General features: G+C 40.8%; 1 protein-coding gene and 1 long non-coding RNA gene across 6 annotated transcripts in view; one reads left to right on the forward strand and one right to left on the reverse strand.

Moving 5' to 3' along the window:
- The window catches only part of Lcp1 (lymphocyte cytosolic protein 1), a 99,738-nt gene that overhangs the window by 1,625 nt on the left and 76,242 nt on the right, over positions 1 to 21,871 (forward strand). The window contains exon 1 of one of the 5 annotated variants that reach the window (XM_006518703.4): positions 3,689 to 3,913. The exons of 3 other annotated variants lie outside the window; for them this stretch is intronic. The gene's annotated coding sequence lies outside the window, so the exon portion shown is untranslated. Of the gene's footprint in view, positions 1 to 3,688; positions 3,914 to 21,871 lie in introns of those variants that run through there. One more of the 5 variants, NM_008879.4, reaches the window with a different exon arrangement.
- Gm15628 lies at positions 3,160 to 4,385 on the reverse strand. The gene is made up of 2 exons (XR_383590.3): positions 4,138 to 4,385; positions 3,160 to 4,041 (listed from the first exon to the last, which is right to left on the reverse strand). It is a non-coding gene; the product is annotated as a predicted gene 15628 (long non-coding RNA).

Here is a 21,871-nt window from a genome sequence, read left to right on the forward strand (position 1 = left end):
GTGTTCCCGCTTTGGCTTTAAGGTTCTATTTCACCTGGTGTACAGTTCGGTACCAGTTTAAGTGTCCCCTCAGATCTGCCATTTGGCAGAAGCACTGCAAGCCAGAATGAACCACACTGCTTTTGTTCTGTTAGTGGCTTGTGCAAAAGTGGCTTAAGTTCACAGTGAGCATCAAGGTTATAGGCATCCTGCATCATTTTTGTTGTTGTTGTTGCTAAAATAAGATAAAGGCCTCATGCAAAAACAGAGATGTGAGCACCCAGCAGATAATGCTATTGACTGTCCTAAGGATGGAGCAGGCTCAGAGGACCTCAGATTTGCCTTTGGTAAAAGGATGCCACTGTCAGATGATGTAAAATGTGTGCTGGCATCTTCATTGTCTTGCATAGAACTTGTTTTGTTTGTTTGGTTTTCCTTACAAACAGGACAGAAGTTTGCTAAATGCTTTGGACAGTCTAGGTCTAAGCTAGCATCTTACTGTGTGAAAATAACCGGAGATATTTGTATTCTTTTGCTTGAGTTACTTTTAGAGGATCCTATAAAGAATGAATAGTTACCTTTGAGTGCATATTGATTCTCTATTGAGTCCTCAGGGCACTGAGATGCTTTTGAGAAAAAGCATTTTTTTTCTTGGCCTGAGTTTACAACTGTTGATATTAGTTGTGCATACTGAGAGAGAGTGTCTGTATTCTCCTCCAGTCACCACTGTGTGGCTTTAAAGACATATTTATGTCTAGTGTTCTCACGCTTTAGTGGAGAACAGGTTTGTAATTTCTCGGATGGGAATAAAACCTTTTGGTAGAAGCAGTTGCTAGAGATTCCTCTTCTCCCTGTGTCTCTGCGCGGAAACCAGAGCTTTCCTTCTGCTCTACACTATTTGGGGGCCTTTGTTTTCTTTTCTCTCTCAAGGTGGATGGTACTTCCTTTCCTTTGTTTGAGTTAGATTTCCTGGGATTCAAATCAAAAGGAAAACATTGCCAACCAGGAAATGTCATGGGCTCTACATGGCGGAGTTTAAAAAACTGTTCAAGTGTATGAAAGAACAATGCCTACGTGCCCTTAACGTTATGTCTATGAATTCAGCCATTTGTTCTGGAATGATACATCAGAGTGCCTGTTCTGTGTACATCACCTTGCTAGGTATTAAACCTCAATCTTAGTAATTAAATATTACTTTGAGGCCTTATCACTTCGATTACATAAATGAAGGCTTAGATTACTCCCAGAACTTTATCTACTTACTTGAACCAATATTCCTTTCTTCTTTCTTTCTCCAGTTTTATATTATGTTGTTTGGACAGAGTAGTGTGGCTTACACGTTCTTTCCCAAAACTCAGGGAGAATTTGACTTTCTTAGCTGTAGTGATCATTTTTCATTGTGGGCTATATATTGTACCACTAGATGACATCAGAAATATTTACACCAGAAATTTAAATAATACTTCTTTTCTTGATGTTATTGTTAGGACCTAGGTAAGAACAAGTTAAGAGATGAAGGTTAAACAACACAAGTCCTATCCTGGTGTAGACAAGTTAAGACCTGAAGGCTACACAAATCCCCTGCCACAGTTGAATACCCTAACCAATAGAAGTAATCATGTTTTAGACAATGTACAACAAAGACATGTTCCTAACGGAATCTCCTATCCCTAAATCCTGATTGGTGGAATAACTTGGCACAGATGTTTATGGATTTGGGGCTTAAAACCCCTGTAGGATCTTAACTAAGGGTCAAGGTTCAGTTCCCAAATCTGGACTAAGGTCCTGCTGGATCAGTCCTGGGGTATACGCTCAATCAACTCTCCCGATCTGGTTGAGATTAGTGTTTGAGTGGTTTGTGAGGTTGGGTGCCAACATTAGAACGTTTCCTTATAGGTCTTAACATTTTATATAGGCCTAAACATTACATCTAGGCCTTAATATTTTACCCAGGTCTTGACAGTTATGTTGACAAAGGTCACTGTCCTGTGTGCTCTTAACTATGACATGTCTGATTCATGACATGCTTTGCTCTTATGTGTGAGCCAGGTTTATTACTTTCTACATGGGAGGCCCTGTTGTGCAGGGCCCTTGAGAATTCTAGTATAAACATCATATTTTATTAAGGGCTTCGTCGCGTAACTCTGCTCTCTTGGGTTCTCATCCTCCTGATGCCACTTGTTGGCTTGGTTTTCAGGCTCATTGTCCAGCATCTCTAAGCCCCTGAAGTTTCCTTACCTGCAAAGCTGGGGAACTTTTGATAATGGAAGCATCCGTATGCTTGCAAGGTGTATGAACGTCATCACTTCTGCTGAGCCTGTAACCTCTGGCATTTGGAAGTGCTTTGCAATAATTTTAGTAGAGTGTCAATAGCAGCTCGTCCTCTTCAACAGCCCAAAAGACTGTGTGCTTCTCAAATCTCCCATTCTGCTTTATTCTTACTGTCTGAATTGAACACATGTTTCCCTTGTAAGTGTGTTAAAGACTACAGATTGTGTAAGGGGGTGATAACGGCCACTTAGGTTTAGTTGAGCAGAGGTTGCCTGGACATGCAATGGCAGTGGTATTCTGTGTGGAGGACCTTTGGGTCTTTTGCCTCAGTTGGACAACTGCAGCAGTATCCTCACTCTTGTGGCCACGTACTTGACAATGATGCCGCAGTTCTGTTGCCTTTCCACTTCTGTATTGCACTCAGATCAGAACTTTTTAATCAGGACTGACATTAATGAATGTTCTAGGATACTGCTTCTCGGTCTAGCTCATGTGGCAGCCTTCCTTGTTGATACAAGAAGGCTCCTTCCATTACTCTGGCAGTGATACCAGCTGTGGTAAGTCTCAGCAACAGAAGAGGCATCCCGGAGCCTGAGGAAAAAAGCTGGAGGGTTGTTCTTCTCTTGCCTGTGCTTCTAAGCAAAGTGGCTTTACTTTCCTAATGTTCACATGCTAGGCTCTGCACAGACTTGCTTTCAAGAGCGGATTCTAAAGCAGTAGGAATTTGCTTACAGCCCACCAAACGGCATCACTTGTGCCTTGAGACTTAGTCTGTGCCCCAACTTTACACTGGCGTCGTGGAAACCTTGGCTAGCCATTGCTGAAGGGGTACCTCCCTCACATTCCAGAACTCTACACACACGAACTCTTTCAACCCACCCCAAGAATCAGACCATAATAAAATAGCTGTAAGGTAGCACAGGTGAGCAAGGACGGAATGATCCCTTTTTATTCAGCTCCAAGTCCATACCTGGATTCAACGCATTAAAGAGATCACTTCCTGAGGATTTGTAATGGGGTGTATCACTTTACAAAGGTGTTACTGGGGAGAAGAAAACCCTCTCTACTTTCTCAGGTGGGGTGTTTGTAGTGCATACTTGTGGGGCGCTTGATGTCTTCAGTGAAGACTACAAATGTATAAAGAATAAAATAACACAGACAGGGACACTGATGACCCTGGTATTTGGAAAAGGCCGAGAGCTATATCCTGAAGCAACAGAAAGTAGAACGAGGGGGTTAATGTCCAGCTCTGCTTAGTAGAAATTATTTAGTTAGGGACAAGAAGGACCGGTTTTACTATTCTTGTACTGTGAGCTATTGTGATCTTAAAGCCATTCCTAAGGACTTGGCACGTCTCAGAACATGTGTTCCCCTTGCTTATGTCTATTTCCAAAGGGGAAAGAGTTCTCTGGGAGAGGTATCTTATGTAATGCACAGAGACATTAGCCTGATGGGGCTTTGAAAGCTTCAAGAGCCTCCTCCTATGGCGGAGGCTGGGATTTGTAAACAAGCTGTCCATAGGCTGTGGCTAAAGGAATAAGGAAACTTGAAGGGAAAGGGCTCCAGAGGAAGTAGACAGGAGGCCGGAATAATAGACTTCTCTCAAGTGACCTCCACCCCGCAGAAACAAATGTGCAAAGATCAACAGACGGGCTGATTCCAGGTATCTCGGTTATGTCTCTAAAGTAGGAGGGAAGGGTTTTTGCTGAGGACAGGAGGAAGCGAGGGAAACTGGTTCTCTCTGCGGAGGTCATATCGACTTCGCCAGATACAGGCTCCAGATTTCGCCTTCTGAAACGGGGAGAAGGAAGTGGGTTTGTGGCTCACTTTGAACAGAGGGTGCGTTTCTCACGCGTACACACCTGACGTTTCCATGAGAAAGCTTACCGAGTCATCCGTAGCACAGCTCCCTTCGGTCTCTGTAGAAAGGTGCGGGAGAGGAAGTGGGAACTGTCATGCTTTGTCCGTCTAGAGGCAAACAGCTGCGGTTGCTTCACCTCACTGACCCCGTTTCCTTGCCTGTAAGAACTTTTCTCTATTCGTGGTCTATGATTCTATCAGAAATTTCTACCCAAGCAATTCTTAATCACTTGCTCGCGGTGTAGATGAATAATGGTTGAATTTGTTGGATTTTTCACCTATCCTGGTGTTGGAATACAAATGCCGTTATCTCTATTCAACATTCAAGGACTATACTGGGTGATTTTTTGATTTAAATAATATTTAATCAAGCTTTGGTGGGTGGAATCATTCGTGTGATTTAGTGGCAAAGCCAGGTTTTTATTTTGTAGATTTTAATCAGGTCCTCCTCACCCTGCCTTCTCCAACTCCCTTAATTTTAATTGCCAATTAATTTTGTTTGTTGGGAAAACTACCTTGAAAGTGTAAAAAGTAAGTCACCTTCCTCTTCCTTCTCCTTCTTTTCTTCTTCTCCTCTTCATTCTTCTCTTCCTTTTCTTCTACGTCTCGACTGCCAATGTTTGGTATGAAGCATTGCAGGAGAGATATAGGTATACGTATATACATGCACACATACATGTATGTGCTTATATATAAACATATCACTTTGTATGATGTAACAAGATCATCATTTTTGTCAATTCAGGTTTTCCTCTTGAGCTTGTTCTCAGACATCCTGTGGAGCAGAAAGTAGGAATGACCTTATGTTTTCAATACAAGCTGTGGTTTTGTAGGCTTAGCATCTTGATTCTCAGTCTGGCCAGATATTATTTATAAGATGCTGAACTGGGGAATATGAGAGTTACACATAATTATTGGAGCAAAATCATGCTATGCAGATTCAAAACAAGCAAAATCTTATATAATCCTTTCATACAGAAATAGCTGTTGATACTTTCAAGTAACATATACATACATACATACACATAAATACACATATATATTTATACTGAATGGCATTACAAAAACTAGCATAAAAAGGCATTTGATATTCAAGTGTATGTACATATATATTATCATTTTTAATATACTGCTAAAATTCTATAACCTATAATTCTTCTAAAAATATAGGATTTTCCCAAGTAATATAAGTATTTTAAAGCTTTTTAAAATAAAGTATTCCATAGTTGTGTTACCCCCAAATCTCAGTTGAAGCTCCTACTAGGTGTGAGTGGTAGTGAGTTTTCAACTTTCCCAGTGCTCTAACCCTTTAATACAGTTCCTCATGCCGTGATGACGCCCAACCATAACATTATTTTTGTTGCCACTTCATAACTGTAATTTTGCTTCTGTTACAGATTGTAATGTAAATATCTGTGTTTTCCACTGGTCTTAGGGTCATTCGACCACCAAAGGTTCGTGACCTACAGGTTGAGAACTGCTGCTGTAACTGATGCTGGGAATTAACCAAAATTTTAGTTTTCATTCCTCTGATATGATAGAGAACGTCAGAGGCCTGAAAGCGTGTGCCCATCTTCTACTCCGAGAGGATTCAGGGTGCGATGCACCTCCACCCGGCAACAGTAGGCTCTCTTTTATACGCACACACATCTGTTAGTGCTTCTCAGTGCTGAATTCACCTATTAGAGCCTTTGGAGAACCAAGGTGGGATGGACCCAGAGGATGCATTTTCTCTCCCACACCGTGAGAACACTGCTGCGTGATAGGCATTATCTACTTTGCACCAGCCCCAGCACACTCTGGTCGGCAAGCAGCCTTTCTGAGTGCGCACTGACAGTGTTCATGGCTGATAAGAAAGAAGCTTGCTGAAGCCTTGAATAGGGAGAATGTGAGAAACCTGAGAACCTGCTCTCTTTCACTCTGAGAGGCCTTAGTGTGTGGCCCGTCTCACACCCGGCATCAACACCTCGAGTCTCATATGCGCACTTCTTCTCTCAGTGCGTATTAAACACTGTGTTTACTGTGTGACTGGCAGCAGCATCGTATTTTAGTTATCATGGTATTTGATTGGTAACAGGCTTAACCATGCCTTCTTATGCTCATTACTGAATGTGTGGGTTTTTTGTTGTTGGTTTTTGGTTTTTGGTTTTTTTTGTAAATAGCTTATCCTGGTGCCTTGCCTGTTTTTACATTGTAGTGTGTATTATATTCCCTCCCTCCCCCCAGTGATTGTCAGAGATGTTACACATTATAAATAACTAAAATACCCAGTTTTCTTACTTAACTCTTATCTCCCGTGTGATTTAGGAGGAGATAACGTGGGTCCTGGAGTTTAAATAGCTGATACCACTGTCTACTAATTACATGACTTGGTTAAGTTATTCTTCCCTGTAAGGCTTACCTTTTGCATTTATGAAGCTGTGATGTAATGGAATACGCTCTATATGACCTGTGAAAAATAAGTCTGATGGAACCCAGAATGCATTGCTACAGAGGCTGGAGCATTGAAAGTGCTCATTAGGGGCTGAAGAGATGACTTGGGAGATGAAGAGCTGGCTGTACCAGAAGGGAGGAGCATGTAGCTTGTGGGAGTGCTGGGGTGTGCATCCACGACTCCATTACTTAGAGGGCAGAGACAAGTAGATCCTGGGGCCTTGCTGGCCAACTAACCTAACTGAATCAGTAAGGCCCAGGTTCAGTGAGACATCCTATCTCAAAAACTAAGATCAAGATTGGCAGAGGAATACAGCTGAAGTCAATCCCTTCCCTTTCTCTATTCATGCATGGGCAGCAACATATACAACTACCCACATATGCATCACACACACACATACACACCACACACACACACACACACACACACACACACACACACACACCATGAGTGCACATGTGCATGCAAACTAAAAACAAAACAAAACAAAAATCTAACAAAAGAAAAGAATGAAAATATTCAGTAGAGGTCTATTTTCCTTTCTCAGTCATTCAAAAGGAAGTGCCACATTCATCAAGACTATTATTACATACAGCTGGCCTGGCTGCTAAATCACATGAAAATGAGACATGAACTGGAGGTAAGGTCATGGCAGTCCTCAGGGATGTCTGGCTGAGATGTGGACTCTCAGGAGATGGTTCTAGAGTTGTCTTATTTCCATAGAGAGTAGGGGTGAGTTCTGTGGACTGCCTCGGGCAGAGAACTGAAAGAGAAACACCTGCCTAAAGCCGAGGGTCTCACAATTGAAGCCCTTATTCTGAAACAGGAATAAGAGGATTCTCAGCATTGCTCAGATAGATGCAAAGGAAGCTGCCCTCAAAGCTGGGCAAACTGTATAACTCTGGACAGAGTAGACTCTAAGGGATGGGGTGTCCAAATGAGACTATCAACATGACTTCTAAATATACCTAGCAAAACCTGACAAAATTACAAGGAAATAATTGCTAAGTCCACCTCTAGAAGAGGCCCTTTTGTTGTTGCTGTTAAACATGTCTCAGAAAACAAAGATGAAGGGAACAAGGAATTTACTGGGGCGATGGAATTTTTAATAGCAGTTAATGGACTTGCTTTAAGAGGCATGCGTTTATACTGATGTCCACTAAATAGTGGCTGTGCCCCCTCTTCAACAAACATGAAATATTTACCAAGCTGGCTGAGTACTTGGCCACAAAGTGAATCTCTATGAATCTCAAAGGATACTCACCAAGAACCCAGATTTGCTGGGCAAGAGAGAGTCTGGGTAGAGAAGCTGGAAATGAAAATGTGAAAGGGCCGGGCAGTGGTGGCACACGCTTTTAATCCCAGCACTTGGGAGGCAAGTGGATTTCTGAGTTCAAGGCCAGCCTGGTCTACAGAGTGAGTTCCAGAACAGGCAGGGTTATACAGAGAAACCCTGTCTCAAAAAATTTTTAAAAAAAGAAAGAAAGGAAGGAAGGAAGGAAGGAAGGAAGGAAGAAAGGAAGAAAGGAAGGAAGAAAGAGTGAAAGGAGCTTGAACATTACTGTGCTGGCAAACAGGGAGGCTTCGTGACCTGTGTTCAAAGGGACAAGAGAGAGTTTACTCTGTAATCAAGATGAGTGACCACAGTCTATAGGAACATTAAGCTTCCCCAGCCTGTATTCCAGTGCGGAAAAGGTGTCATAAAGCTTTACAGTAACAGAACAAAGAAAGCCACAAATCAAAACATTCAAATACATTTGGTGGAAACATCAGAGGTAGGTTACAGCCAAGAGAGAAATCCATTATCTTCCCCCAGATGCTATCTGATAGAATTCTTGGCCCTTTGATGTTTGGAAACTAGAATTTGATAAGTTAATACATCTCAAAAAGGTTTTTATCTGCTGCCCACAGGGTGTTAGGTCCAGTTTTATATGTCAGTCACAGGATGTTGGGTCCACCAGAGAAGTTGGCAAGGAATGGTTTTGTAAGGGTCTGAAGACAGTCAGAGAGAAACTACAGTTAGCATCTGGACCTGCAACATACCAACCTCTCCGAGTCACCGCAGTCCTAATCGGTCCCTTGGCCTTTGCAGACATAGCTCCTTCCTTCCTTCCAGGTTTCTCCTTCATCTCCCCCTGTTAGGCAAGTGTCATATTTTACACATGTGGGGATAGGCACAAGTGTTATTTGACATAGCTAGAGAGTCTCATTCTAGGATCTGGTGTACATGAGTCTGAGCTGTAGGCGGGGCAGAAGCCTTCAGGAGAGTGGGATAGTTGGTAAAGCCAGTAAGAAGAAACTTCTAGTTTGTATCAAATATCTTAGCCATCATTATCCAGATTTGATTTTTTTTTTCTGTTTGTCTTCTGTATCTGGCATAACATTCATATGTGGCATATACGGTCCTGCCTAGTTTTATGTCAAGTAGACACAAACTAGAGTCATTTTTGAAGGAGGAACTTCAGTTGAGAAAATATCCCCACCATACTGACCTGTAGTCAAGTCTATAGGACACCCCTCTTTATTAAAAATAGATTCTTTTCTCATACAGTATATCATGTCATGATTACAATTTCCCCTCCCTCTGCTCCTCCCACTGGCTCCCCACCCCCCTCCCTTCTGGGTCCACTCGGTTTCTGTCACTCATTAGAAAAGAACAGGCTCTTAAGAGGAAACAACAAAACATAACAAAATAAAAAAATCTAAAATAAAACACCTCATACCAAAATTGGTCAAAGCAGATCAACAAAAGAAAAGGAGCCCCAAGAGCAGGCACAAGAGAAGACCCACTCCTTCACACTCAGGAGTCCCATAACAAATACTAAACGGAAAGCTACAATATACACGCAGGACCCAGGGTAGATCTGGGTTGGCCCTGAGATTCCTGCTTCAGCCTCTGCGAGTTCATATGACCTTGACACAGTTGATTTAGAGGAACTTGTCCTCTGGTGTCTTCCATCCCTCTGCCTCTTCCATTCTTTTGACCTCCTCCTCTGAGGACTTCCATGAGCTCTGAAGGATGGGATTTGATGGAGACATCCCATTTAGGCCTGTTTGTTCCAAGATCTTTCTGTGTAATGTCTAGCTGTGTGTTTCTGTATTTGTTCACAAGGCACTGATCTATGAGTATAGCAGAATACCATTAGGAGCCATTTTATTGCTACTTTTTAAAAAGACCAAATAGTATTTGGTTTTACTATAGGTCTATGGGCTACCTAGTCTCTGGTTCTTGGCCACCCAAGCAATGTTGGGTTCCATCTCGTGGAATGGGCCTTAAGTCAAATCAGACATTGGTTGGTCACTCCCACAAGCTTTGTGACACCATTGCCCCAGCATATTTTGTAGGCAGGACAGACTGAATATCTAAGATTTTTGGCTGGGTTGGTGTTTATGTTTCTCTTTTGGTAGTCTCAAAGTACCTTCCTACACAAAAGACACTAAAATGTATGAAGGTTGTATGTAGGCACCAGCTCCACTTCTCCACGTTCATTGAGTTCTGTATGTGTTGTCTTCAGCAGTGGGGCCTTGCTGTCAGTTTGTGGAGAGCAACCCACCCTATTGGCAGCAGCCTGGGTTGTTTAGAGATTTCCACAGGATCCCTTTGGCCAGCAACTCAACTGGATGTAACCCAGTCCTGGTACTGGAAGCTTCACTTGATGACAAGAGATGGCCAACTGGGACTCCATCTCATTATTTGGAGACTTCATTAGGATCTCTTTCATATATTTTAGGAAGTTTCCATTGCACTAGATTTCCATCTTACTCACGAAGGAACAATTCCAGCTGTTTCCTCCTGGATTGCCTCCCTCAGCCCTGTCTCCCCTTTTCCCTAGCCATTCCCATTCCAATCCCTTCACCTCCAACCCACCCATAAAATCTATTCCCTCTCCTGAAGAGATCAATGTGACACACCTGCTCCCAGCTTCTTCCTCTATGCCTAACCTCTCTGGGTCTTTAGCTTGTAGCTTCATTATCATTTATTTAATGGCTAATAGCCACATACAAGCAAATATATGCCATATTTATCTTTCTGGATCTGTATTACTTCACTGAAAATGATTTTCTCTAGTTCTACAGATTTGACTGCAAACTTCATGATGCTATTTTATTTCTGCAGTAATACACTTTCTTGTGTAAATGTACTATTTTTTCTTTATCCATTCTTCAGTTGAGGGACATCTAGGTTGTTTTCAGTTTCTAGCTATTAGGGATAGAGCAGCAATGCACATGTTTGAGCAAGTGTTCTTGTGGTAGGATAAAGTGTCTTTTGGTTATACGCTAAAAAGTGGTATAGCTGTATCTTGGGAGAGACCAATTTTCTGAGGAACCATCGTTCTGATGTTCATAGTGGCTGTGCAAGTTTGCACTCCCACCAGCAATGGATGAGTGTTCCATGAGCTGTCACTTGTGTTACTGATATTAGCCATTCTGACAGATGTAAGATGGAATCTCAAAGTGGTTTTGATTTGCAGTTCCCTGATGGCTAAGGATGTTGAACAGTTCTTTAAGTGTTTAACATTTTCTTGATTGATGGTTTATATGGGAGGGCCCAGATCACTGTGGCTGTGCCAACCCTGGGCTAGTGGTTTTGGATGGTATAAGAAAACTGGTTGAGGAAGCCATGAGGAACAAGTCATTAAGCATCACTCCTCCGTGGCCTGTGTATTAAGTTCTTACCTGCAGGTTACTACCCAGTGTGAGTTCCTGCCTTGACTGCTCTCATCGATGGACTGTGATCTGAGAGTTGTAAGCTGGAATAAATTCCTTGCTTCCCAAGTTGATTTTGGTATCAGTGTTTTATCACAGCAATAAAAACCCTAAGAAGTATAGTATTATCTATTTCCTTTTTATTAGCACAACTATTATTTAATTCATTTTTAAATAATAACTTAAGATACTTTAAATGTTAATTAAAAAACATCAGGCCTTAAGATATAAACATCATAAGTGTAGTCAAAAATCCAGTGTTACATCATTCTCAAATATTCTATTTAATGCAGAGTCAGGTTATAGACAGACAAAAAAAATCACTGTTTTCAAGTGACATTTGATGTTTTTATTTTCTCTCTAGCCTCATTTGATATATATTTTTAAAGGTCAAAGAGGCCTTCAAAGGGTAAAACAAATAAAAATTTAAATATTAAAAAAGATATAAACATCATGAATATTCTTGTTATTAGAGATTGATGTCTTTACTATACTTTGGATAAGAAGGTTAAACCCTAATTTTTGGTCATGTCTAGCTATAATAAGTGGAGTTAACATTACTTTGTTAAACATAGGCATGCTATAGGGCACTTGACACTGTTTGTAGCATTAATAAAAACATATATGTTTCTATATGTGTATACACACACACACATATATATGTATGTGTGTGTGTGTGTGTGTATGTGTGTATGTGTAAAATGTTTGTTTTGGCTGTAAGAGTTTGGATTTAAAATATAGATAATTGAAAATGGAGTTTTATTCAGAAGATTTAAAATAAGTATTTTGTCAATTTAAAAGTTAGATTTATTAATCCAAATTAAATAATGAGAAAAGTTTTTTTTTTCATAAAGACAGTGAAAATACCTGAATCTTTTAAGCATGCAGACTAGTTTTGAGTAAGGTAAAGGTTCTGGGAAACAATCATAATTAAAAGCATAATTAATGAAATAAAAACATCTTCATTTATAACTTCATTAAAACCAAGAATATTGTTATTTTATCATTTAGGGTTGTACCAATTAAAATATTAAATATCATAAGCAAAGCCTAAAATATCAAATTATAAAAGGATTTAAGATACATAAAAATACATAAAGAGAAAAGGCCAGTTATTTGTGGGACTCACTCATCAGTGGACCTGCAGATGATTATCAGCCAGCCAGCACTTCTGAAGCCTCCATGTGTCCCCAGGTGAAGCTGGAGTGGTTGATGGCAGGTCGCTTACCCTCTGCAGTCCAAGGGCAGGTTAGAAGTCTCGGGATGCAGTCTTTTTCCTCCAGTCAGCCTGGAATCTTTGAGGTGATCTGGTTGTTTTCTTTTACTTGATGAAATCATATGGTTTTCTTTATCTTTCTATAATGACTCTCATTTTGAATTTACCGTTATGATAGTTAAAAGTCCTTTATAATAGTGTATGTTTTTGTTAATAGAGATGGCATGTAGAGTTTTTACTTAGGCAGTTTTTAGGTCTTCAAACATTTCTAATGTATACTTTTTCAAAACGGATAAACCATAGAAGAAAGCCAAAACTTTAACCAGTTTTGACAAATTATCATCAGCATTTGCTTGTCTAATAGCCTAGAGCTTATAAACATATTTAAATAATTTTTATTAAAAAAGAATTTCACAATCACTACACAATTTAGGAGGAATTTCCCAAATAGGAATAATTTTCTAAACAAAATTTTTCCTAAGGTTATCAAGAAAAGGCTTTGCTCCATGGAAAAACATGAAAAAAATGTAACCACATGTTTTAAACATCTATTTAGGAAGAGGGTAAGATAAACTTCTTATTTTTCCAAGCCATTTTAATGGACATTGCTGAGAACAGATCAACACATAAGCAAACACTGTTGTAAGCTGAGAATCGTATCTTGGGATGATGAATTTTGACCATAAAATGTAATAACTTTATAGTTAGTTGTGTCTAAGGGCACTTTCTTTAAGTTTTATTTCCACAATATCTCTACAACATACTTCATCTCCCAGCTTTATTCCCTATCCCTCTGCACTGGGGGGCAATCTTTGCCCTGCCATCCAAATTCCTCTCTCATCCGAAGTCATGATTTCTCCCTTGAGGTCCTTCTTACCAAAAGTATACCTCACACCTCTAGCTTATGTCCTCCTGTAGCTTGATGCTTTTTAAAATCATAGTCATCATTATGACTGTTACTGTAGAACTCAAAAAACAATTCTACTAAGTTCATTTGAGATGAAAAACCGGGCAAGCTGAATCTAAAACACATAGAACATGTACATGGTATCTTTAAATTCATCACGGTTATAAACACAGGCAAAGCACAGGAATAGTATTGCTTTGTAAACAATTCAAATTATTTATTAAAAAGTTAAGTCATTACCCAGGCACTTAGAACTTGTTTTGGTTTTGTTTGTTTGTTTGTTTTTAACCATTCATTTCTCATTAGGTTATACTTTGGTAAGCAGGATAAAGTTTGACATTTTTTACTTTACTTCTTTTGAGCCTTCAGTTTAACTTTGTGGTAACATTATTAATCATTTAGCAAGCGTGCTGCCTAAACTCTTTTCTTTAAAACTAAAAAGACAGAAACAAATACTTATCCCAAACATATAGTTATAATGTAACATATTACCATTATTTATAAACTCTAAAATGCTTTTTTTTTTAAGCTTTAAAGCAGGCTTTTAAAATGATAATGAAAAGAACGTTGTTTATTAAACAAGTCTGGCTAAGAGACAGGCCTTGAAGAATGAAGTAGTGGTTAAAAATATTCTCAAAATCCTTTTAAAAGCCTGTATTTATACACATGCACACCCAAATACAAAACATATCTAAAAGCAGAGAATAAACCACCCTCTTAATCCTTGAAATACAGAATTGGACATCGAACAATTATCTAAGAAGAAGAACTGCACCTGGCTCAGGAGAAATCATGTCTGAGAACTGATGTCTGGTGGTTGGAGATGGGATGGATCCCCAGGGGCGGCAGTCTCTTGATGGTCTTTCCTTCAGTCTCCGCTTCACACTTTGTCTCTGTAACACCTTCCATGGCTATTTTCTAAGAAGGATCCACACTTTGGTCTTCCTTCTTGATTTTCTTGTGTTTTACAAATTGTATCTTGGGTATTCCGAGCTTCTGGGCTAATATTCACTTATCAGTGAGTGCATACCATGTGTGTTCTTTTGTGATTGGGTTACCTCACTCAGGATGATATCCTCCAGATCTATCCATTTGTCTAAGTATTTCATAAATTCGTTGTTTTTAATCACTGCATGTACTCCATTGTGTAAATGCACCATATTTTCTATATCCATTCCTCTTTTGAGGGACATCTGGGTTCTTTCCAGCTTCTGGCTATTATAAATAAGGCTGCTATGGCATAGTGGAGCATGTGTCCTTATTACATGTTGGAGCATCCTCTGGGTATATGCCCAGGAGTAGTATTGCTGGGTCCTCCGGTAGTACTATGTCCAATTTTCTGAGGAACTGCCAAACTGATTTCCAGAGTGGTTGTACCAGCTTGTAATCCCACCAGCAATGGAGGCGTGTTCCTCTTTCTTCACATCCTCGATCCATATACAACCACCAAACCCAGACACTATTGTGGATGCTAACAAGAGCTAGCTGACAGGAGCCTGATATAGCTGTCTCCTGAGAGGCTCTGCCAGTGCCTAACAAATAGAGAAATGAATGCTCACAGCCATCCATTGGACTGAGCACAGGGTCCCCAATGAAGGAGCTAAAGAAAGGAGCTGAAGGAGCTGAAGGTGTTTGCAGCCCCATAGGAGGAACATCAATATGAAACAACCAGTACCCCAGAGCTCCCTGAAACTAAACCACCAACCAAAGAAAACACATGGTGGGACTCGTGACTCTAGTTGCATATGTAGAAGAGAATGGCCTAGTTGGTCATCAATGGGAGGAGAGGCCCTTGGTTCTGTGAAAGTTTTATGCCCCAGTATAGGGCAATGCCAGGGCCAGGAAGCAGAAGTGGGTGGGTTGGTGAGCAGGGGGAAGGGGAAGTAGATAGGGGGTTTTCGGAGAGGAAACCAGGAAAGGGGATAACATTTGAAATGCAAATAAAGAAAATATCTAATAAAAAAAGGAACACTTCAGAAAGAAAGAAAAAAAAAAAGAACTAATGTCTGTCCTCAAGCATCAGGGGACGTGCTATAGAACCAGAACCCAGATAAAAATCAAGGAGATTGGCCAGGACAGAATAATTATTGACATCTTGCCGTTTATAAACAAGATTTTTCTTTAGATTTTGAACCTCTTGCAAACTGTCCTAAAGGAAGCTCTAAGACTGTCACCCATTCTCCTTGGTTCATTTAAGTGGTCACGTAGATTGGATACACCATTGTCTTCTGCCGTTATGTCCCGCTGATTTGTGGATTGGGAATGTGGTTAGTGCTAGCCTGTTGCAACTTCTTACAATTCTAGTTTTTCTGTGAGCCAAAAGGAAGCTGAGCTCGTTTGATAATTTTAGATTACATGAGCGTTTCCGAGGCAAGCTGCCAAGGAGCGGATGATGTAAAACGTAGCATACCTAGACATTGCATCCGTATGAATACTACAGAATGTAGATTTTTAAAAAAACAAAACAAAACAAGATGCTGAGTATTATTGTTTATTGGGACTTTATCTCCTGTAGTCCTCTCTGTAAAAAGAAAGTGACACAAGGATCTTTAGTGAACACATGCATGCATTATTCTACATGCCATCCAGCCTTAATATAAGCATTAAATAGTTTTATACTGACATTTTAAAATAAAATTTATAATTAATATATAGTTATTTAGAACGTGTTTGGGGGAGGAAATCCTTATCGAAATCTACATATAAAGCATTAACTTTAATGGTTGAATGAAACCTTTTATGACCTAATGAATGTCTTTATGTAAATGAGTAGTGTTTAAGGTTTTATGAAGCAGTAGACACAAAGATATCATTTTAGTCAGTTTTAAGATGTACCGAGCTTGTCAGACAGCGTGTATTCATCAATTATCAAGTTATCCACATGTGTGACTCTGCATGTGTGTATTTTAATTGGGCATTCCAAAAAAATCAAAATAATAACTTTAGCACACAATAAAAATGAATGAAAAGCTGAAGTGGCCACTTGGTTCATTCTCTTTATTCAATCAACACAGAATGAAAATACTTATTATGGACATGCATGCCACAATTGCAGGAGATCTAGGTGCATCCAGCTTTTCAAAGTTTATATCCCTATCTCTTTAAGATGTGAGAAAGCCTTGGTAGCATAAAAGGTTAAGAGGTGAAGTTTGTTATGTGGACTGGAGGTAATATCTTTTCCTCTCTCCAAGAGCTAAATAGCTGAAGGGAAGCTGCCTTTACTGATGTAAATGTTTCTCTCAACTTTATTTTAGGCCAAAGATTCTTTTTTTCTTTTTTCTCCACTCTTGATTTATGGTGAAGCTACGGCATATTTCCCATGCTTGCGCTTGTGTCTAAAGGAAAAAGGGAAGAGACACAAGAAGACTTTGCTTTGCTGTTGTATTGTGTTATGATTGGTCATAGCCCTCTGGCCCAGTGTCAGGATGGGGTACAGTTCCCTTCCTAGATCCCACAGGGTTGGCCTGACTCTCATCTTGGGTTGATCTGCCCAGAGACCCTCCATATAGCTATTTCTGCATCATTTGGTCATTACAAATGTTCAGGTGGCCACCTTTTTCTAACCTCTTCTAAAATGAGAACATACAGAGTTTAAATTCGTTTATTTTGAACTTTGAAGTGTTAGAAGTCAGCCAGGCCCTCAGAAGATCGTAGGGAAAGGAGGTGGGATGTTCCCTCTTCCTAAGCCAGTGGTTCTCAACCTTCCTAACACTGCGGCCCTTTAATACAGTTCCTCAGGTCATGGTGATCCCCAGCCATAAAATTATTTTTGTTGTTACTTCATAACTGTAATTTTTCTGTTATGAATCATAATGTAAATATCTGATATACAGGCTAGCTGATATGTATGTGACCTACAGGTTGAGAAACACTGTCCTAAGCTATTAGGTTTACAAAGGAGGGGAAACCCAAGTGCTATGATTTCAAGTAGAGAATGTATAGAAGCAGTTACTCCTGATGTGGTGCTTTGGGGAGGTCATGCTCTCTTCTCCATCATGTCTGGAGCTGCTCTCTTGGAGGTAGAATCATGACTTAGGATAGCTAGAAGGTCGTTAGGCTCTTACGATTTCTCCAGAAAAGCCATGCACTGGTCTACCTGATCCAAGACCAGAGTATGGATCTAGGGATGTCTGTTTTGGCTTCCAGCGATGTCTGCTTTGGATTCCAGCTCTACTCATGAAACACTTAGTAGGAACCCAAGGTAACATTCAAACAAGGATTAGCAGAGTAGACCAGCCAAGCAAGGGACAGATAAGGAAACTCACCAGAGATGCTTCAAGGTGAATTTCAGCACCAGTCCCCAGAGGATGGCAGCTTCCTGTCATCCTTAGCAGCTGAAGAATTCTTTTGTTTGTTTTTTTGTTTTTTTTTTTTGTTTTTGTTTTGAAACAGGCCATAGTCTTTTCCTTTTCCTGTTAGGAGGTAAAGACTTCAGAGAAAGAGTGGAGAGTAGGGGTTATTCTCAGAATCATCACTAGTTCTTCTATCACTTCCAAAGTTTTTAAAATAAAATTCTTACTTATTTTCAACATTTCCTTTTAACTCACACATGGTTTTTAGAGCTCTTATTAACTTTTGTAAATTACCAATTTTATAATCCACCCCTTCTTTAAAGATGAGTTTTATGGTCCACTTCAAGCAGGCTGCCCATTCGTTGCCTTTTGCTTTATGGCCAAAGACTCTTAGTTTGGAGCCTCAGATACCAGTTGTGGAACATCAAACATTCCCCCATTGGTGGAAAGATAAAGCAGTGTTATCTTTAGTTCGATTTTCCCCATTTTTCCAATACTTGCAAGTTGAAAGTCTATAATTATTGTGAAACTACCTGCCACACTGCATGAGGGATTATCTAAAAAAAAAAAAAAAAAACAAAAACAAAAACTTCCTTTTTGGAAAACTTGCTTCTCATCTTTTTCTCTTTTTCCTGAAAAACCTGAAGCCTATTTGTGCCTTCTAGGGATATGGGTTGTGGATCAGGTTTTTGTTTTTGAGATGGACTTCATCAGCTTTCTCCCAGATCCTGGCTCCTGCCCCTGGGTTTCAGCAGGATTCTGCATGTTTATAGAGTGTGAGGGTGCTCAAGATATTGGATGATCAAACCCTGCGTGAGCCTTCCCAGATGAACCAATCGAGCTATTTCTGACTCAGGAATGGAGTGTATTTGTTGGGTGGATGTACACAGTGGGGAGTCTCTTGGCAACTCCCCAACAATGTTGGGTTGTGGGGAGTAACTGCCCCTTGTCATCAGTGGCTTTCTGTTGCAAGAGAAACCATACACAAATGGAGAAACTGGTGTCAGGAGGGGTGTCAGGAGACAGAGGCCATATGGGAACAAGTCAAAATACCCCAGAAGCAGGGGAAACCAAGGCGAGCCAAAACAGAAGCCAGAATGCCTTCTCAGTGTGAGTCAAAGCTGAAAATAAGACCAACAGTCAGGATCCAAACTGCCGCTGGAGATCTGAAAGCAAAGAAGACCAACAACAAACAAACCAAAAAAATCAAACCAAAAAAAAAAAAAACCCACAAACAAACAAAAAACAAAAACAAAAACAACCCAACAGACATCTAGACCAAAAATACATCTGAAGCAACCAAGGTAGAGACCTTAAACCAAACACTCTGGAAGGAAACAGACGTGGGATCCAGATGGGATCCTAACTAAGTAGCTCAGAATCAACAAAAGGTCCATCGACCAAACTGAGGGGAGCCGACAGAGCTGCCCTGGAAGAGCTCACCACAGTCCACTGGAGGATGTAGCACCAGGCGGCTGGGCCTCAGCGATAGGACAGCACCTCAGTTTCATGCCGGTGACTCCTCCTTGGAGCCCCACACTGGGTAATATAACTATAAACCACAACTCCCACCTCAAAGAGGATGGAGAAAGTTTATCCTGGAGCCAAGTAAGGGTAACCATGACCCAGGAACACAGGTCTTCCAATCAATGTGCAACCTGCTTTGTGAAGTCTTTATAATAATGGAACAAAGTTGTAAACCAAAGCATTTTTCAAATACATTGGTGGAAACATCAGAAGTGCCTTTTAGTCAAACAGAGAAATCTCAGCTATCAGCCTCAATGTCATCTTATATCATCCTTAGCCGTTTGGTAAAATAATAATAATAATAATAATAATAGGCTTTGTTAATGCATTACAAAAGCTTTCTATCTGTTAGTCACAAGATGGTAGGCCTGATTCGTAGATGGACAAAGGAATGGCTATTTAGGGGGCTGAAGCTAGCCCAAGAGAACTTCTAACTAGGCTCTGGACCTTCAGCATTCCAACTTCTCCACATCACTGAATGCCTAATCAATCAGCCTTTGAAGATGGCTTTGGCTTACACAGGTGCTTCAGTGGGCCTGAGATAGAAGTACAGAGAAACTGAGGGCATTAGCAGGCAATATGAGGCCTTGAAAAGTATTCAGAGTGAAGACCATGTGATGGCTGTCATTTTATAAGGGCTAGTGAGAAAAGTAATGGCTCTAAAGAAATAACGACTTACTGCTCAGTGTGGGGTCCAAGGACATCACTGAAATTCTGAGTTAAGAGACAGCAAAGGAAAGGCTGAACTATCTGAGTGAGCAAGAGCCTGGCTGACTTACAGACCCTGGGCTTTTGGGTCAACATCAGGTTCAGGGGCAAAATACGACTCAATTCTACCACCATTAAAATGCTTAGTTTGATTACTGTGTATGTTTTAAAATTTCATTTCAAAGTTTATTTTGCATCTACAGTTCTTATCTAGCTGCATGAGCCTTGGGATCACATCAAATTTTACGTCTGCTTTCCTGGCAGAAGTTGTTGAGGCCAGCTCTGGCCACCTGGGCTGCTGCTGCATATTTACTCAATAGAGAATCCTAGCACAGTTGACCCTCCCAACCTGAGGCTTATGGGAGCTTATGGAAGATGGAGCACAGAAGCCGTAGAACTGTGTTAGAATCCAGCTGTTCAGGATGCAGGACCTGCAGCAGCCCCTCCCACCTCAGAGATAACCTGCAGGTCCCCTACTGAGACATAGTGACTAGCCAGCCGACTTCCGGTACCAGGGGTTTTCACCCAGGAAAATGAGTTTATATCAAAGGAGTACTGGAGGCCATACGTCCTACTCCCTACACCGGGCCTCCTGCCCAGGAATCCGAGAGGCTGGGTACAGAAAGGGATAAGAAGACATCCCCTTCCTTCTATCCCAAGGACCCTGATCGACGCTCTTCAGAGCCCCCTCTCCCCACCCCATGCTGTCTATCTCTGGTGCTGGGGTCTGACCTCTCTCCTGCCAGGCTGTTGCCTGTCTATGATGTTAATAATTCTTCTAATAAACTCCTTACCCTTGAACCTCACGTCCAAGATCTCTCAAGCCCAACGCTGAAAGTAAGGCTGCTGAGTAGTACTAGCAGTTTTGGACCCTGTGCTGTGGGTGAGCCATTGTGCTAAGGACGCCCCTGCAGCTCCTCATTTACTTCATGCAGCTGCGCCTTGAGGTGAGCACTGCTCCTGTTTCCTCTTTGGCTGAGAAGGATTGGGCCTCGGAAGCGTTAAGAAGTCCGTCCAGCTTTATCGTAGATGATACAATCCCAGTATAGGGAAACTGAGGCAGGAGGGATGCCGACTTGAGAGCAGCCTCAAAACAAACAAAAAAATGGGAGAAAACAAAGGTGGGGGTACTTTTCCCAGCATCATCGTTAACTCCAGCCTCTCAGTGCTGAACCACTTTCCTGGACCAGTTTGGCTTGGCTGAATGCATTGCGATTTACCTATTTAGATTAAGGCTGTCTTGACTTGTCATGCCAAGTCTTCACTCTCTTTTATTTCTTTGGATGTATCCAACTGAAGAGCATGCTAAATCCAACTGAAAGAAAGAAGTTTAATTAGGCACATCTTATCTGAGAAAGTTCAGAGCATTTCATGATTTCTACTTAAGTTTGTGAAAACTGGACTTTTCATAGACTCCGTGGGGTATCATCATTAGAAGTCTGATGCCCTTTTATGAGATATGTCACCAGCTGCTCAAGGTTGGGACCAGAGAGTGGTTTGATAAACATTAGGATAATTGAAAATCTAGAACCTCTATTTTGCTGAGGAACAGGTCTGACTTGAGGAGGCTGTGTTCAAAGCCATCTCGTTGATCCTCAGTGACTAAAGTGGGCACCCAGAAGTTTGTCCACTAAAGAGGGGTACCAGTCAGTCCCGTGAAACTTTAAAACCCTGTCTGTTTTTCTTCTTTGAAGTCATACGCAATCTATCTAACACCCTCTCTAGAATTTTCTGATACCGCCGGCTCTCTAAGAGATGAATGTTTGGTGAAGCCAAGTGAAGGGCCTATAGGAATTCCTTTAACGACTTTGACACCCTCTCGGGTAATTTCAAAATGCTTTCAAACTTAAAATTTAAAAAGAAGAAAAAAAAACCCAGCTCAGATATTGAACAGCCGGTGTCTAGTCAGAGCTCTAAGCTTGCTTTGCGTGGCCAATCAGCAGCTAGAAGCTGATTTCCAGCCCAGTTTT

The sequence above is a fragment of the Mus musculus genome, chromosome 14, assembly GCF_000001635.26.
Source record: "Mus musculus strain C57BL/6J chromosome 14, GRCm38.p6 C57BL/6J".
NCBI lineage: Eukaryota > Metazoa > Chordata > Mammalia > Rodentia > Muridae > Mus > Mus musculus.